The following is a 19867-nucleotide window of genomic DNA, read 5'->3' as shown; positions in this document are numbered from 1 at the left end:
AGGAAATGCGAGTGGAATGAGAAAGCTTGAGAACGGGTGAAATAGAGGGAGTGAATGAGACTGGCGGCCCCAGAGGCAATAGAAGTCATTTATTCTAATGGATAACGGCGATGTGATTAGTCTGAAAACAGTCTTCACTAGAACATTGGAATCTTCCCTAGAAGCAGAAGAATAAAAGGGCAGGTAAAAGACAGTTTAATGATACAGGAAGATTTTTCAGGGAAGAAAACAACTGAGGTATAAAAGATAAGGAGATTGAAGAATTAAATTCTTATTGAAGAAGAAGGTTTTGAACATCTGGCAAATAAATAAATGTAAGAAATTTTTAAAACGGTAAACATTGAGACCACTTGCTGTGTAGGTTTTCATGTCATTAATAAACAATTTGTATAATATTTAGTTTGAGTTGTATGAGTGAGAGCACTTTTGGTTTCAAGTAACAGAGGCCCAATTTGAATTTAATGGACATATACCAGGGTAGATTTCATGAGAACTTATGATTCAGGCAAACTCACATTTTCTCTGTGGTGAAACGTGGAGTTTGAACAGCAACACAGACACCATCGGCCTTCATACTCGCTATGATCATTTATTCATGCTTCCCCGTGGCCACTGATGCCATTTATTCTTCCTCTGTGAGACTTTTGTTCATCCAGCAGGAAACATGGCCAAAGGAAGTTTCAGGGTCGTATGGTTGATCCAGATAGAAAAGACACATATATTTCAAGCTGAGTGCAGTGGCTTACACCTGTAATCCCAGCACTTTGGGAGGCCGAGGCGGGTGGAACTCCTGAGGTCAGGAGTTCAAGACCAGCCTGGCCAACACGGCAAAACCCTGTCTCTACTAAAAATACAAAAATTAGCCGGGTGTGGTGGTGCACGCCAGTAATCCCAGCTACTCAGGGGGCTGAGGCAGGAAAATTGCTTGAACTCAGGAGGCAGAGGTTGCAGTGAGCCGAGATCGTGCCATTGCACTCCAGCCTGGGCAACCGAGCAAGACTCTGTCTCAGAAAAAAAAAAAAAAAAAAGACACTTGAATTTCAATACAAGAAATCTAAGTAAAAAGTGCCATGCAGCCTGATGATTGCCATCAGAAATCACAATGACTCAGGGAGAAGTCTAGTGACGGCCCAGTGTGGGTCAATAGCCCACAGTGTGGACACTCGGGAAACTGGCAATTCCCATTCAAAACGTGCATTAGTGTTGTATTAGTTTTCAATTGCTGTGTAACAGATGAGTATGAACTTAGTGCTTAAAACAACACAAATTCACTATCTCACACTCTCTTTAGGTCTGAAGTCCAAAATTGGCATAACTAGGAATTAGGTTCTCTGCTCAGGGTCTCACAAAACTGAAAGCAAAATACCAGCTATGGCTGAGTTCAAGTGGAGCTCAGCGTACTCTCCCAATCCACAAGTCCACTGGCCCCATCCCCAGCATCCAGTTCTTTTTAGGTGTAGGAATGAAATTCCTGTCTTCTTTCTGGCTGTCAGCAAAGAATTTCTTCCCACTTGTAGAGGCTGGCACTAGGCCCTGGCTATGTATCTCCTCCATGGGCAGTTTATAACATGGCTATTTGTTTATGTTCAGGCTAGCAGAAGAGCATCTCAATGATGCTTCACCTTCTTTTCAGGAGCTCACTTGATTCTTTTAATGGAGCTCAGATCCATTCAGGACAATCTCCCTTTTGAGTAACTCAAAGTCAACTGTTTAGGGACCTTACTTATGTCTCTAAAAAAATCCTTTTCACATATTATATAATATACAAATAGGGGTGTTATTTCTTCATTTTCACTGGTGCTCCTCACACTCAGGAGAGGACATACAGACCTTGTCCATGAGAGATGGGGACACAGGGGGATGTCTTAGTTTATTCACGTTGATATAAGAAAATACCATAAATTGAGTAACTTATAAACAACAGAAATCTATTTCTTGCAGTTCTCAAGGCTGGGAAGTCCAAGATCAAGACACCAGCAGACGTGGTATCTCATAGGTGACACCTTTTTACTGTGTCCACACATGGTGGAGCAGGCAAGGCAGTTTTTTGGACTTTTTTTTTTTTTGAGATGGAGTCTCACTCTATTGCCAGGCTGGAGTGCAATGGCATGATCTCGGCTCACTGCAACCTCCACCTCCCAGGTTCAAGTGATTCTCCTGCCTCAGCTCCCCGAATAGCTAGGACTACAGGCACATGCCACCTCACCCAGCTAAATTTTGTATTTTTAGTAGAGATGGCGTTTCACCATGTTGGCCAGGATGGTCTCGATCTCTTGACCTCATGATCCGCCCGCCTCGGCCTCCTAAAGTGTTGGGATGGTACTAATCCCATTCATGAGGGCTGCCCTCATGACCTAATAAACCCCTAACAAAACCCACCTTGTAATATCATAAAATTAGTAATTAAGTTTTCAACATATAAATTTGTGAGGGGCACAATTGTTCAACTATAGCAGGGAGGAGTCATCTTAGTATTCTGCCTGCCACAGTCTACTTCCTGGACCCTGAAGATTCATATCCCTCACACAAGCAAATGTTATTCACCCTCTCCACGCATTACAAAGAGTCTCATTCTATTATATTATTAGCTGAAAGTCTAAATTTCTCATTATCTAAAGTAGGTGTGAATGAGGCTATTGTGTGTAATTCATTAAATACAACTCTTGGGCACAATTCCTCCCCACTTGTGGACATGTGAACCTAAAGACATAAGGTATCTCCCCGCAACACTCCTGACATACAGTAGAGGAGTAGGCATTGCATAATAGTTAAACACATTTGGGCTTGAAAAAGCAGGCAAAGGGGCCGGGCGTGGTGGCTCATGCCTGTAATCCCAGCACTTTGGGAGGCCGAGGTGGGTGGATCAGCTGAGGTCAGGAATTCGAGACCAGCCTGGCCAACATAGTGAAACCCTATCTCTACTAAAAATACAAAAAATTAGCAGGGCATGGTGGCAGGTGCCTGTAATCCCAGCTACTCAGGAGGCCGAGGCTGGAGAATCACTTGTACCCGGGAGGCGGAGGTTGCGGTGAGCAGAGATCACTCCACTGCACTCCAGCATGGGTGACAATAGCAAAACTGTGCACATGTACCCTAGAACTTAAAGTATTATATATATATATAACAAAAACAAAAACAAAAAAAGAAAGAAAAAGAAAAAGCAGGCAAAGGAAGATGAGAAAGAGTGATTAGTCCAAGCTAGTTCTGAAATCCACACAGGAAAACAGCTTTAGAATTTTTTATTAGGTTTCAAGGACTGGGAGTAACAACCCATAGCTTTTGACTTCGTCCTTTAGGCTCTTGGCTCCATTCTTCCTTTCTTTATTAAAGAAGCAGCATGTGTTTGCTGCTGAAGAGTTTCATTAGCCTTCTGTTGTTAGAATTTGGGGATCCAAGAGCCTACTTTAACTTCATCTTCTCTTAGTCTTTTCAGTCTAAGCCAAGATTATTTCTGCAAAAACAATGTTCTCAAAAACTTTGTAGATCTTGTGTGAATTTCACTGGTTTCACTTCAGTAGTCAAAGGCATATCCCATAAAATTTTTGAGATAATTTATTCTCCATCTTTGGCTTCCACTGAGATGACTGAGGGACAATACACTAAAGCCTCACAAAGGGCCACTTGTTTGTTTGAGAGGATCTGTGAGGGATAGCTTTAGTACCTTCCAAAGACCCTTTGTGTTATTGATTGTTTTGACCTTTGATCTGTTTGATGTTTTAGCAAAGGTCATACAGTGACACATCAGCTTCTTCTCCATGCCAAGTTTCTGGCAGCCATATGATAATTTTAGAAGCTTTCACCATCCAGAGAGCTTGAAAGTTTCAAAATCATCTATTCCTTGTCCCTCTTTGTTTAACATTTCTTCCCTCAATTTCTCTCTCTTCATGATTTTATTATAAGTAGCAAGAGGAAACCAGGCAGCACCCTTAACACTATGATTGGAAATGTCCCTACCTAAGTTCATCACTTCAAAATTCTGCTGTCAACATCGTATAGTTTCACCAGGGCTTCTGCCACTGTATGAGAAGGACGTCCTTTCCTTTGGGTTGCAGATTCTGTTTTTAGCTCTCGTAAGCATCATCCTTAAACTCCTAATTTCTATTAGCAGTTTGTTCAAGACAATTTAGATTTTCTCTTAGTATGCTACTCAAAATTATTCCAGCTGTCACTCACTGCCCGATTTAAAAGCTGTTCCCAAATTTTAAGTGATCCCAAATTTTGGTATCAGCCCCACTCCACTTCTAAGTACCAAAACACACATTGTTGTTCTTTTGATTTTCTAATGAATTACTGAAAATGTAACAGTTTAAAATAACACAAAATTATTATCTCATGGCTTCTGTAGATCCGAAAGTTCAGGGGTAGCATAATTGGGTTGTCTTTCTAGGACCTCATAAAATTGAAATTAAAGTGTCAGCTGAGGCTCCTTTCTCATCTGGAGATCAGAGTTCTCATCTGATTTCATTTAGGTGGTTGGCAGAATTCAGTGTCTTGTGTTTGTAGGACTAAGATCTCTATTTTCTTGCTGAGTTTTGGCCAGTGGTCCCCTCAGAGGCTTCTAGATGCTTCCTCCAGGTCATAGTCATGTGGACTCCTGTGTAGACAGTTTACAAAGTACATGGCTGGTTGGTTTAGGCCTGCCAGAAAGAATCTCAATGATACTTCACCATCTGTATTAGCCCATTCTCACACTGCTCTAGTATTCATACTACCTGAAATATGATAGTTTATAAAGAAAGGAGGTTTAATGGACTCAGAGTCCTGCCTCGCTGGGAAGGCCTCAGGAAACAATCATAGTGGAAGGCAAAGGGGGAGCAAGGCATGTGTCGCATGGCAGCAGGAGAGAGTGTGAGCAAGGAAGTGTCACACTTTAAAACCATCAGATCTCATTAGAACTCGCTCCCTATCACAAAAACAGCATGAGAAAAACTGCCCGCATGATCCAATTACCTCCTACCAGGTCCTACCCTCAACATGGGGATTACAATTCAAGATGAGATTTGGGTGGGGACACAGAGCTAAACCATATCACCGTGTTCTGAATATCTCACATGGTTACGTCAGTGCCACCCTCAAAGTTAACTGGTTAGCAACCTATTATGGAAGTGATATCCCATCATACTCAATGGTCTCAGCCACACTGAAGAGGAGGGAATTATATAGGGTGTGTGTGCTGTGGATGGGAGTCATGGGGACCATCTCAGATTTCTTCTTACTGCAGGTGGAGACAGTAGCACTTATTAACATTCTCCCTTTGCAGTGCATCACTCTGCCTTAGGTGGGAATTTTGCTTTAAAGCCAGTACTGTGGATATCTTTTAAGTGTCTGTTTCCAAACACAGTAAATTTCAAATAACCAAATGGCACTATCCAGCTTATTAGTCAAGGCTAAAAAAAGTCATTCCTAATTTGTCTCTTTTTCTCACACCTACTGTGTAATCCATTAGCAGGTACTATCTTCATCTTTTAACCTAACCAGCATCATCTGTCCTGACCCCTGCAATAGCAGGGAAGGTCCTCCACTTCTGTTCTGGACTCCGTATGATCTACTACTCTCCATATTGCGTCTTCCAAAAATGTCAGATATATCTTCCAATATAATCAGATCATGTAAATAAAATACATATAAAAAAAAAAAAAAACATTTCCAGCCAGGCTCAGTGGCTCATGCTTGTAATCCCAGCACTTTGGGAGGCCGAGGTGGGTGGATCACTTAAGGTCAGGAGTTTGAGACCAGCCTGGCTAACATGGTAAAACCCTGTTTCTACTGAAAATACAAAAATTGGATGGGCATGGTGGCAAGTGACTGTAATTTCAGCTACTTGGGAGGCTGAGGCAGGAGAATCCTTCGAACCCAGGAGGCAGAGTTTGCAGTGAGCTGAGATCGCTCCACTGCACTCCAGGTTGGGTGACAGACAGAGACTCTGTGTCAAAACACAAACAAACAAAAAAATTTTCTGATAACTGCCTATCAAATTCAGAATAAAATCCAAACTGTTTACCATGGTTCACAAGTTTCTACTGTCTGGTCTTTGCCTACATCGTCCCTAACATCAACTTTTTGTTACTCTCCCTACTTAACTCACTTACTCACTTCCAGCCACATTTTCCATTTACGCATTAGGATGATTACATATCTTTATCTTTATATATGAGACTTACAACCTTGCTCTTGACATCACTATTTCTTCACCATTCTAGTGCATTCTCTGAGTACTCTACCTAAATTGCAATATCTCGTTCACACTCTTTCCTATCAAACTGATTAGCATTTATTTATCTTGTCCTTTTTAAAAAATAATTATTTACTACATCTTCCTAACCTATGTCCTCATTTTTGGAAGTCATCTCTGTTCCCAGAGAAGAACACAGTTCACTCCTGCACTGTGATGTTTCACTCTACATCAAGAAGTAAGTGTTTGCTTCCAATCTGGTTCTCAAGATTTCACTACATGGACCGTCCTGCTAGCATAAGTCATACCATAGTTTCCTTTGAGGGGAAGTGGGCAATGATGGAAGTGATGCTGTATAATAGGAATATTGTATTGGTCCATTCTCACACTGCTATAAAAATACTACCCAAGACTGGGTAATTTATAAAAGAAAGAGTTTTAATTGACTCATAGTTCCACATGGGTGAGGAGGCCTCAGGAAACTCACAATCATGGCACAGGGCAAAGGGGAAGCAAGCTTACACCTTCTCACATGGCGGCAGGAGAGAGAAAAGTAGTGAAGGAAGAACTTGCCAAACACTTATAAAACCATCAGATCTTGTGATAACTCACTGTCATGAGAACAGCATGAGGGAAACCATCCCCATGATCCAGTTATCTCCCACCAGCTTCCTTCCTCAACTTCTGAAGATTACAGGGATTATAATTCAAGATGAGATTTGGGTGGGGTCACAAATCCTAACCATATCAAATATAAACTTAAAAAAATTAGATAACAAATATTAATGCAACATTTGTTTAAGATGCAAACTAAGTGTATGTGCATGTGAAGTTTGTTTAATTCCCTCTGTTATTTGTATGATTTTTTTGATCCATAAACACTTTTATTCACAGTTTATTACTGAATGTCAAACTTCATTTAATTTCAAGTCATGTTACATATAATCAAATGCACCTATCATATTTACACACTAAAATTACTTTGAATTTGAGATAGCTTTAAATTTTATATGGTAAATATTTAACCTTCTAAGCTCAGTAAAAATGTTTACTAATTTTTAAGGGCAAATATGTTTAAAGGAATAAGCAAGGACATTTGCATTTCTTTAAACATTTATTGCAAGGTAAATTTCTATGCAAATAGATAATAAAATAGCTGATCCATGTTCCATGAAGCATTATGTTATTTACTTAGACATTTTAAAATGCATTTATGGAGATGCAGTAGGTATATGTAGGTGTGTGTGGGCATATATGCACATAAATATATAAATATGTCACAGTGATTTCAAACAATCTGATTTCAAGCCCTATTTTTGAGTAACAGTCATAGAGTTCACTAGTTGTGTTGCTTTTAGAAAGTTACTTTTCCTCTCTAGATTTGTTTTCTTATCTGTAAAATGGACATAATAACATCCAAACACAGAATTTTGTAAAGATACAACTTATATGGAAGTCTCTTGCTGGCGCTGCTCACATAGTAAGCCTAGAGTAAGCAAATAATAAGGAATGTAATTATAGTAAATTAATGGTTTAAGATTATTAGTTTTCTATTAATGTCATAAGAAATTATCACAAATTTTAAACACCTTAACATGACACAAATTCGTTACCTTATAGTTCTGTATTTCAGAATCCCAGCACAGGTATTACTGGGCTAACATTTAGGTGCTGGCAAGGTAAAGTTACTTTCTGGTTGCTGTAGGGGAGAATCTGTTTTCTGTTTTTGTTTTCTTATCTGCATTTTTGGCAGAATTCAGTTCCTTACAACTACAGGACTGAAGTCTCTGTTTCCTTGTTCACTGTGAGCTGAGGTTTGCTCTCAAATTTTAGACGCTGCCCACCCTTTTCAGCTCATGGCGCTTTGCTCCATCTTCGGACCCAGCCCCAGAAGGCTGGATCTCTCTCATGCTTTGAATCTTTCCTGTCTCTTCTCTCACATCCTCTGCCCCACGCTACTGTCTTCCTCTTCTACTTGGAAAAGCCTGAATTGGACCTCATTAGGTCCATCTGGATAACCCAGAATATTTTGCCTATTTTAAGGTATGCTACCTCAATTTTATGTGCACGATTCCTTTTGTTATTTGAGGTAACATATTCTCAGGTTTGGGGGATTAAATGTTGACATCGTTAGAGCATATTATTCTACCTGTCACAGACACCATTCTGAAAAAGCTGCTGCTCTTCTCAAAAGAAGACATTGGTGCAGACAGGAAACATATGAAAAAAAGTTCATCATCACTGGTCATTAGAGAAATGCAAATCAAAATCACAATAAGATACCATCTCACGCCAGTTAGAATGATGATCATTAAAAAGTCAGGAAACAACGGATACTGGAGAGAATGTGGAGAAATAGGAACACTTTTACACTGTTGGTGGGAGTGTAAATTAGTTTAACCATTGTGGAAGACAGTGTGGCAATTCCTCAAGGATCTAGAACCAGAAATACCATTTGATCCAGCAATCCCATTACTTGGTGTATACCCAAATGATTATACATCATTCTATTATAAAAACACATGCACATGTATGTTTATTACAGCACTGTTCACAATGATAGACTGGGTAAACAAAATGTGGCATGTATACACGATGGAATACTATGCATCCATAAAAAAGGATGAGTTCATGTTCTTTGCAGGGACATGGATGGAGCTGGAAACCATCATTCTCAGCAAACTAACACAGGAACAGAAAACCAAACACCACATGTTTTCACTGATAAGTGGGAGTTGAACAACAAGAACACAGGTACACAGAGGAGAACATCATGCACCGGGGCCTGTCAGGGGATGGGGGGCTAGGGGAGGGATAGCATTAGAAGAAATACATAATGTAGATGATGGGTTGATAAGTGCAGCAAACCACCATGGCACGTGAATACCTATGTAACAAACCTGCACGTTCTGCACCTGTATCCCAGAACTTAAAGTATAATAATAATAAAGAAGCTGCTGCACACCTTCATATATAGAATCCACTTAAAATATCAATTTAAACTATTTTCTTACTCTCTATACCCATAAACATATATATTTCACTAACTTGAAATTCACTTTCATAAAATCAAATATGTATGTAGAAATCACTTAAGAGTGACGGCATCAACACTAAGCAATGAAAAAGATATAATTTAGTATCAGAATACATACACAGGCAGACTCTCTCACACACACATATATATGCAGATATTCATAAACTTCCATTTATGCCTAAAATTAACATCCAGGTCTAATTGCAATGTGATTCTTATGTTAACTTTTTGGGCCTCCCTTGGGAATTCTGAATATGATCAAAGGACACATCACAGTTCTATTTGCAGCTGATGTTTATATTTCTCTTTTGTTTCCTAATTCTAAATTTTGAAGCATGTATTTGTCTCAAAACAATGTCTTTATCAGAAATCACTTCCTTTTCAAAGTTAATTATTTTTTACCAAGATTTCTCAATTTATTTGCCTATAGTTATAAGAATCTCTGGTGCTATATATGGGTTCTTCATTATCTGAATTTCTAGAGTTCTGTTTATATACTTTTTTCCCTCTATTATCTGCTCCACAGTCTCATCCCATCTGGAAATTTAAAGAGGAATGTTTTTCTCTTCCAAATTTGATAAAATTATGCCTGTCACAACTGCCTTTGACCACAAAGGAACAATTTCATCTTTGTGCTCCAAAGCTAGGAGCACAGTTATAAAGACTGACCTAGTTTTGTCAGAGAGAAAGCAACTTCTAGACTGACTCATACCTCGAAAGTATTTCCCAAGATACAGCAAACATTTATTCCATGTATAATTGCTCTGTCCCAGAATCAAACACCCCTGCTGACTGTAGCCACCTCAGTATTGCTGTTTAACTCTCCCATGCACATTTCTGTGGACCTTTGCCCAACATGGTTCTGTATTTTCACAAATGTAATTCTAGTCTAAAGAAGTACGCAATTTTCCATTTAACCCTATATGGCAACTTTCAGCAGCTAGTGATTAGCTAGTGATTTAGTTAGATATCAATGACAAAATAACATTATAGGTTTTTAAAAATGACTATTCACTATGTATAAAATAGATTTCATTGCTTAAAGGATAGAGTGCCTAAATTCTCTTGAAGTATCAATACAGTATTTATTCATTTTAGTTACTTATGGACATATGATTAGATTCATACTTGTCTTTCCCGTTTTCATTTGTAAGTTCCGCAATTGATATAAGCATTAAAAAATACTGAAAAAACCACTCCTAATCTCCCATTCTATTCCTTGGATTTGACAATTTCTATTCTCACTTCTTCTAATAGTCACCTCTGTAATTGTAAGTAGTATGTTTGTATACATTTATCATTTATGTATTCTGTTTATCAACATAAACCCTATTGTTTTACTCTCTGCTGTGAGAGAGAAGATAGGTGTGTAACTTACACAATCTTGTCTTTCTACCTTCCCATTCCCTTCTTTTTTTTTTTAGATTTATCTTTGGTTTTTGTTTACTTTTTTCACCCTTATAAATCTGAATACTATGTTCAAATGTAATCTTGATCCACCAGATTTAGGTAATATATCTTTGCTCATTAGATGAAATTCTAAAACGTGTACAAATATTTCTCTGTACATTTCCTCCCCTCTTCCTCTCAGCTTGACAACTACATTGTTTCTTTTACCATGTCAACATTTGTAACTTTTACCTTTCTTTATGTAGCTATAATTATTTCATGCTATTTTTGATTGACTCTGAAAAATAAAATGTCATAAATACTTTCTATTATAATACAGTGATGTAAATATAAGCTTTTGAAGAAGAATATTATTGAATTTGTACAAGATATGAAATCTACTTTCTCTAAAACTTACTCCTTTGAAGGAAGTTGGTCCAACACCCAAGACTAATTGGAATCACTTTTTGAATACTACATTAACTGAATAAAGTCATGTTACCTTCTAGTTTAATTCATAGTTGGACCATAAGTTACATGACTATATTTTTTTCTAAAATTTTTTATTTCTATTGTCAATCAAAAAGTGTAAGTCTTTCTTTACTACATCTCTTATGTCATAAAATCTCTTAATTCTGCTAATTATTAAACAGTGATTATTAGATTGATTTTACCAGTCTGTTGTAAAATGTGATCTCAACATTTATTATCAAAGTCCTGCTGGGTGAGAACCATTGTTTCTTCAATCTCATAGCACATAATTTCCTTCATTTTGGGCTTTTTTCCAGTAAGCTTGCATTCCCCCCCACCATGAACGCAGATGTTACATTTATAAAACTAGCTTTTTTGCATGATATTTAAATGAACACTGGACAGAATTGGCTGAACAGAATTTTTGAAATGCTCATCTAGGTTTTTGAAATTCCTCTAGGTTTTTAGAACTGATTTGAAAATTTTGACAACAGTAAAATTTAGCTTTGAGACTAGTATCCTTATTTTTAACGGTCTGATGTGTGATTGAGCTGGATGGGTGACAGGCACTTGTAGTCGTAGCTACTTGAGATGCTGAGGCAGGAGGATCCCTTGAGCCCAGACATTTGAGTCAATGAGTCCAGCCTGGGCAACATAATGAGACCCCTTCCCTGAAAAAATGAAAACGAAAGGGTGTGAATTAATGTGCTGATGTGTGCCACCTCTATTTGAAATGCATTTTAAATGTAAATTAATCTGTATTGATCCTTCGTATTTTATAGTATTCTAACATATTTTATATTTTTGCCTATTATTCCATGATATGTAGATTTCAATTCTATCTCTACATTATTCTATTTAGTAATAACAATAACAATAACAATATTATTATTAGTTATTATTTAATAATTATTATTAATTATTAATTAATAATAATTGACTAGAAAAAATATGGTATCTACTTACAAGTCTTATTTCTTATTCTCTAACTCATCTTCTTAAAAATGGAGTATCTCTGGGGATACTTGTATATAGAACTTTGCATTTGCATATTTTCATATTTCCTCTGAGATTCAATTTCTAGTACGGCCATTTTTTTTCCTTTTGTGCTTTACGTTTTCCTTGGCATCTGATTGGGTCCTTCCTGTACTCATCACTATCGAGAAAGGAAGACTGTTAATTGAAAAGATGGTTGTAATCATGGAAACTATAGTTAATAGCAATATATTGTATACTTCAAAATGCTAACAAAGTAAATAAGTGTTCTCACCACAAACAAGGTACGTGAAATTATGCACATGTTACATATTTCAAAACATCATGTTGTACAATTGTATAACTATATACAGTTTTTATTTGTCAATTAAAAATGTTTAAATGAAGTTGGCTGCTTGGCCTTCCCCTGTTGTGACCACACTTCTCTCTGTATTGTGGTGATGTTAGCAGTATGCTCTATCTATGGAGGAGTTGTGTGTGGACATGTAGTTTCATCTGATCTTGTGTAGGCTGTGATCAGGCTAATGAGTCCCTTCTCTAGGGGACTGGCTCTGGTGTTCTCACCTCCACCTGGAAGGTGATCACTCATCCTCTTCAGACAATTCTTCCATCTGGGAACAAAAACCACTGAAGCCAGGGTGAGGGATGAGAGCGGCCAATCATGTATTTTTATGCAAATGGAGATTCCATGGATTGCCCTTGTGTCCGCCAGATCTCCCACACCTGTAGGAGACTGAGCAACTTGACCCCAGGACTACCCTTTGGTTCCTCAGAGCTGAAGCCCCTTGCATAGACATTCGCCCTAGTAATGCCCCAACTGCATTGAGTCTAGCCCTGCCTAATGGTCACTGTTGTTCCTCTGACTCATAGAGTAGCACATGGAAATTTAGAGTACATGGATGACCAGCATGAAGATTTATGGTCTTTTTGAAATTACATTTTAAAATTTGTTTAAATATTTTTATTCAGAAAAATTTCACACTTAAAATATGCGAAATTCTCTCCTTTTCCCAGTAGTTGGAAATATAATTGCATCAAATCTCCCCTCTCCCAGCTATAGACCCTGGACCTAGACTGTGCTGCAACATTGGATGGTCAGGTAACTCATTTAAACAGAGTAACGGGCCTGAACAGTATCAGTCTTTTGAGAGTGTTAGTATAGCAACCAAAAGCAAGTTATAAATTTGATAATTTACAGCAATTACTTGTGAAGTTATTCTACCCACCTTCCCAAATCGTTTAACCCTTAATAGCTAGCTCTTCAAACCTCACTCTCATATAAAGTCTTGAAACTTGTTTGCATATCTTGCTAGGGCTTCTCTTAGTTCCTCTCACTCAAAGGCTTCCCCTTATTTTCTTTGTTTTAAAGCTAGCCCCACCTATACCCTCCTCACTTCCCCAAACTCAGATTTTGTCTCCATCTTTTCGGTCTCATAAATTTTTATCACAAAATGTTGAACATCTTTCTCGACCTCAAAGCAAGCAAAGTAAAAGCTCCTCTCAGATATCAAGGAAGGAGGGGGAAGGAAGTCAATTCACACATTAATATACTATACAAGAAGCACATAGACAAGCCGCAATGATGAAGACAGCCATCACCACATGGCACTCTTTTTCCTCTAAGTCTTTATTCATTAGTTATATTCAATAAATCAAATTCATAGCCAAGGTGTATTTGCTCATCAACTGAATCAGCCTCTGGAAATTATGCAGAAAAGAGCCATCTCTCTCTCTCTCTCTCGGATTAATGTATAATGTGGCAATGTTCAGCTGCACACACTAGGACCTCTGTGTTCTTAAATTTATATTTCTACCAATAGCATATTTTCCTGCTTCACCAGCACAATTGGTTGAAAGAAAAGAGAAGGATAGCTCACATAAAGGATGGTGAATGGTATTTCTCAGTCTCTTTTTTCTACTCACTATTTTAAAATACTCAGGACCATTCAACTACTTTCCCCAAAAATCTCCTAAGCAGATTCCTAAAACAGTATGTTCAGCTCTACTTGTACTGATTGTCCAGTTCTTGCTGCCCATAGAACACCGTGAAAGTGCATTACAACCCTTATGTGTGTGTTTCATCAAGCCACTATGATAACTGTGGTCATATTTTGTTGAGAATTGCTGTGAACATACCACTAAGATTGGTGTCACTCATCAGCACTAAAAGGCCAGTGGGATGCTATTACCATTGTGATGTGCACATCGATGGTGTTGTTGCTATTTTCTTTTGACACATGTGCTCCCTGGATGCCACATTACTGTCCAGTGCATTCACTGCAATGTAATAGAGAACATCCATTCACCAAATGAGCAGTTCCAAAATTGCGATATTTTTGTGTCTGTAAAGAGCAGTTCTTTGCTTGGTTCTGTGTTGTGCATATATATATGTATATCAAATTATATATATATTTATAATGAATTATATATATATTTACAACAAATTATATATATATATATATATATATATAACAAATTTGTTGTTAATGTTTCTTTTTTTCTTCTGGAGAATTAGGCATGAGATCATGAAAGACCAAAGGATGGACTGAATGTTAATGTTACAAAGCTAAGTAACAGACACTATTGTATATTCTAGAATTGGTGCTCAAACAAAAAGTTCCGTTTTCTAAGGAGAGCTATTGAGGGAGAGGTGAACCAGGCTACTGAACAGATAGCATGGTTTTAAGAAAGAACTGCCTTTCAAGTTCCCTTACAGGCATAGGAACTGAGCCCCTTACTGGTGTTGAAATTTCTTTATAATGAACTTTCTGGATAGAAAGTAGCTAATGTTTCGAATGCCAAAATTTTGTGAGCTAATACTTTAAATTTTCATAATAGCTCAAGCCTTTCTGATTATACCTCAGGAAGCCCTTAGATTATGGCAATAGTTGTATTTATTGTTAGTCTCACTCTCTCTCTCACTCTCCCTCTTTTTTTTTTTTTTTTAGACAGAGTCTTGCTCTGTCGCCCAGGCTGGAGTGCAGTGGCACAATCTGCATTCACTGCAACCTCCACCTTATGCGTTCAAGCAATTCTCCTGCCTCAGCCCACTGAGGAGCTGGGATTACAGGCGAGCCCTACTATGTCCAGCTACTTTTTGTATTTTTAGTAGAGACAGTTTCATCATGTTGGCCAGGCTGGTTCTGAAGCCCTGACCACAAGTGATCAGCCCGCCTTGGGCTCCCAAAGTGCTGGGATTACAGGCATGAACCAATGTGCCTGCCTAGTCTCATTCTTTAATATGTTTCATGAGAGAGCATTTCTCTGAGTTGTCCTAACTATATTAGTAAAAATTTGGTAGAAATTTGTGGGCTGCTGATTACATACTATGTCTCTATTTTTAATATCCTCATTTAAAAAAGAAAAAAAAAAGAAGTTCTTGGCTTACATCAAAGGGGACACATATCTTTAAATTCTGTGGGAGCTATTCTTCTCTTAAAGTGAAGTTCATATCTCTAGATGAGATCCTTTATAGTGAAGACTTTGCAAGGCCAGTCATGGCTTTTTCTTCTGATGATAATGTACAACTAAAATAAAGCAGCAGAGTATTTTCTACAAAGAAGGATTTCATGCTTTTATCGTTATATTTAAATTAAAAGTAGGAATATAACTAGGGCTAGAATCTATTATTCAAAAAGATTTTAAAAAGCAACGCCAGGTGTTAAAAATGACTTCCTGTGAGCAAAGTAAAGCGTGAAGTTTATGACAAAGTTGATAGCAATGATTCTACTTGATTTTAGGGCTTTTTATATTTTGCCTATTGCATTTATGATTCTTTAGTAATAATACATTAAAATTTGGTGTTATACTTTTTATTAATTTACTCTATGCAGATTTATTTTCTACAATGTTTATATTTTTTTGTACATTGTATCAATATCTTCCAAAACATACTCAGTTATATTAGACAGAATATATGTTAAGTAGTAAATATGTGAAGCTACTATGTTTCCTATTAGCTATATTATATTGAGCAAAATAAATAGAAGTGAACATACAATACTTATGTAATGATTGATGGTTTCTATTAATAAGAATTGAGAAGGTTTTACAAAATATCTAGCACAGTATCTGGAAAAGATTTGGTGCATAATAAATGCCCCTTCTCTTATCTTATGCCTTTATAATAAAAAGAAGAAAGAATGTTAATCAGAGCAATAAAATTTTACACTAGGAAAGTAACTGTTTCATCCAGTCGCAGTTTTTAGCCTCAGGCAAACTACACATAAAAATAAATCTTTATTTAGTTCATCTAACTGTAAAAAACCAATACTCTGTACTTAACACTTGGACAAAATTTCTCATAATTTAAGAGAATGTAGTCTGTTTTCTGGACTAAAACCATAGGTAATAAATTGTGTAAATTTATAGAGTTTGAAATTATACACCAAGTTTTCTTGAGATAAGAATAAATTGAATAGAACCATGATAACCTATCATTTATATTCCTGTATTTACAACCTAAATATTCTATGCTACATTTGGTAGTTACACATTATTCCCTTACCAATACTCTTCACTCCACTACATTTTAGTAGTTCTCCAAAACAAACTCAAGTGTAATAATAAGTTTGTTATTTGTACTTTACAGTTCAATAGCTGCAGAATCAAATAGGAATGATTTCTTGTTTTCTTAATGTAGATTTTAAGAATATATATAAATATTTTTGTTAAATTTAAGAGGATCATTTATTTGAATTGCATAAAGAAAAATACAATTTAAAAGTAAATTTTCTTGAGCTAAATGATCAGTATTTTTTCAAGCATGTAATGAAACTGCACCTCTTTCCTCATTTTATGATTAATACATAAGTCAGTTTTAAATATTTAAACAAAATATACACTTGCTTGTTTATGGACTAAACATTCAGTAGCTTTTTCTTAAGCCAAGGATATTTTGCAAATAACACAATAAATTGTATTAAAGAATTCAAATTTCAGATTGTGGAAGAAGCTTCATTTGAATTCAATGAAAAAATTTTGAATTTATAAGGCATATCATTCTCTTAAATTTTCTTTCTGACAAAATAGAAGAAAATCGCTTATGTTAAAGCAAATTTGATGCTTTAAACCTAGAAGTTTTAAATATAAAATAGTTTCATAATTTAACATTTGTAAATACTTAGGGGTATGCTGAAAGTAATTTAGCATGAAAACATCAACAGAATGTATTATTATTATTCACCTTTAAGACAGAGTATAACAATATCAAAGATGGAAGTTGTATGATTTATGGTATAGTTCTCATCTGTCAAATCTCAAATGCATAATTTTATAAAAAGTATACACTGAGATATTTACAGTGTTTATTTTGACATTTTCTAATATACTATAATTAATGGATATATATAAAACAAAGCGATAGAAATTAATAGGTAAATAAAATACATAATGCTACTTAGCTGTTCTTTGTATCCTTTTCTAAAGAATTACCAGGGACATGTATCAAAATGAACGAGTACCTTAACTGCATTTTTTCTTACAGCATTATATCAGAGGGATATTTTCTAAATAATGCAAGTAGATTCATTAAGTAGATTTTTATTGCCCCTTAAATCAAATTTAACTAGTTGAAATAATTCAGTTTATCCTCATATAACATACAAAAAGAATACAAAAGACGTAGATTTTATAAGATAGGTCTATCTGTCTATCATCTATTTATCTGTATCTATAACATCAATTTAATCTCTCCAAGTGACTTTGAAAGCAAGCTACTTTTTTCTATGGAAATTATTTTTATCTATTTTTTCTCTCATTTGGAAACTGATGAGGGTAAATTATATTTCCTTAGACAGCTGAGATACTATAAGTCTAAAATTATAGCCATTTTAGTTATATGAGAAACACAATCACCCGTCCAAACACCAAGAATGGACTTAAAGGCACAAAGAACAGCAAAAGTGGGACTTATTAATAATGGTCTTGCAAGAGCAGTGTCTGGTGGGCGGGCACACCCAGGGCAGTCACAACGGGTAATATATCTCCTAGCACACAAGTCCCTCCCCGAGTTCCTCAGTGATCGAGTACTATGGGGTTACAATCTTCCCAGACATTGCCTAAGTTTCATTATCCCCCTTAGAAGGTTATACCCAGGTCCACTTCTCTGCTTAAGTTTTGATTTCCCAATGATGAAACTTTCTTCCCTTTTATGAGCTGACCCCTCCTCTACATTCTGTTCACTTACGGTGACCTAGGTGCAAGAGCCGTGTGATTTGTTACATTTGCAGTCTGGCTGCCAGTACTTAAATTTACCATGCCTTAAAGTGGTCCACTTAAAATGTTTTCTCACAGATTCCCTCCTCTTTTCTATTTACTTCCTTTGGTCTTATTTTCATCTAAACCCTTTTGGTCCTCGAATTGCTCTAGAAGTTTTTTACTTTCTTCCTCATAGGAGACTGAGTTTAATTTGATTTCAAATGGTAGCAGGTTATTCTGCCAGTAACTCATGGGTGTTTGTTTATTAATAGCTATTTCAGGACTGTTGTGGGGTGGGGGGAGCGGGGAGGGATAGCATTGGGAGATATACCTAATGCTAGATGATGAGTTGGTGGGTGCAGCGCACCAGCATGGCACATGTATACATATGTAACTTACCTGCACGTTGCGCACATGTACCATAGAGCCTAAACTATAATAATAATAATAATAATAATAATAAAAAGAAAAAAAAAAAAGAAGTGCAATTCAGAGAACTTCAACTTCAAGACTCAAATCTAAGAGATGAATGGTGGCCTCCAAGATGGCCACCTGTAATCCTTACTGCATGGCATTTATGACTTTTTGTAGTTTCCTCCTCCTTTGAATGAGGGCTACACCACTGGACCATTAGAACTTGTATGACTTCCAAGGATAGGTCATAAGAAAGACTGCAGCCTCTTTCATGGTCTATGGAATTGCTTGCTTTGAAGGAAGCCAGCCGCTATGCTGTGATGATGCTCAAGCACGCCTGTGGAGAGATCCATATAAAGAGGAACTGAGGCCTCCTGCCAGCAGTCAGCACCAATTTGCCAGTCATATGGATGAACAACCTTGAGAGCAGATCCTGCAGTTCTTGTCAAGCTTCAGATGACTGCAGCCCTGGCTAACATCAACCACATGAGAGATCCCAAAGCAGAACCAAGTTTTTGACCCACAGGAAGAGTGAGAGGTAATAGATGATTATCATTGCTTTAAACCACCAAGTTTGGGGTGGTGCAATAGATCACTAATACAAGTGGTAATAATTTTCACGAAAATATACGTTTCCACAGTTTATAATATTTTTCCCATGCATTTACTCACTTACTCAACATTGAATCACTTGATAAATATTTGCTGAACACCTGCTATGTGCCCAGGAAAGGAAATACAGCTGTGAACTAAAAAAAAAAAAAGCTATTTCAATTAATCTCTGTGCTAGTCTCCTCACACAAGGGGTAATATAACATCCCACTGCTGTTAAGACTTCTGCCACAATTATGAGAGATGTAAGAACTGAAGCTACCATGCCTTTCCATTTTCCAAAACAACCTTCTTGCCAACCCGTAAATGGGTCATCAATTCCAGCATTTTCTGTCAGTTCATTGGCTAGAGTTGTCAGTCCTCGTAAAGCTTTTCTGATGGTCCCATCTGGGGCAGTATTGTTGGGAATAAAAGTACAACATTTCTCACCCAGCATAACACATAGGCCTCCTTTTTCTGATAGTATGTCTAGTGCAAGCCTGTTTTCCCAGGCCATTCAGCTGGTGGCATCTAGCTGGCTAGCCACCCCTTTGAGGGTGTCCAGAGTATAACTGATGAATCTCTGTTGATTATAATAG

At 37.0% G+C, this 19867-nt stretch overlaps 1 long non-coding RNA gene across 1 annotated transcript in view; it reads left to right on the top strand.

Moving 5' to 3' along the window:
* The window catches only part of LOC129049697 (uncharacterized), a 101074-nt gene that overhangs the window by 62143 nt on the left and 19064 nt on the right, over positions 1-19867 (top strand). Inside the window, exon 2 of the long non-coding RNA XR_008512951.2 lies at positions 18977-19215. This is a non-coding gene — a long non-coding RNA (uncharacterized LOC129049697). The remainder of the gene's footprint in view (positions 1-18976; positions 19216-19867) is intronic.

This window comes from Pongo abelii, chromosome 14 (assembly GCF_028885655.2).
Source record: "Pongo abelii isolate AG06213 chromosome 14, NHGRI_mPonAbe1-v2.0_pri, whole genome shotgun sequence".
NCBI lineage: Eukaryota > Metazoa > Chordata > Mammalia > Primates > Hominidae > Pongo > Pongo abelii.
The sequence above is the reverse complement of the archived record's forward strand: the minus strand, read 5'-3'. Positions and strand labels throughout refer to the sequence as shown.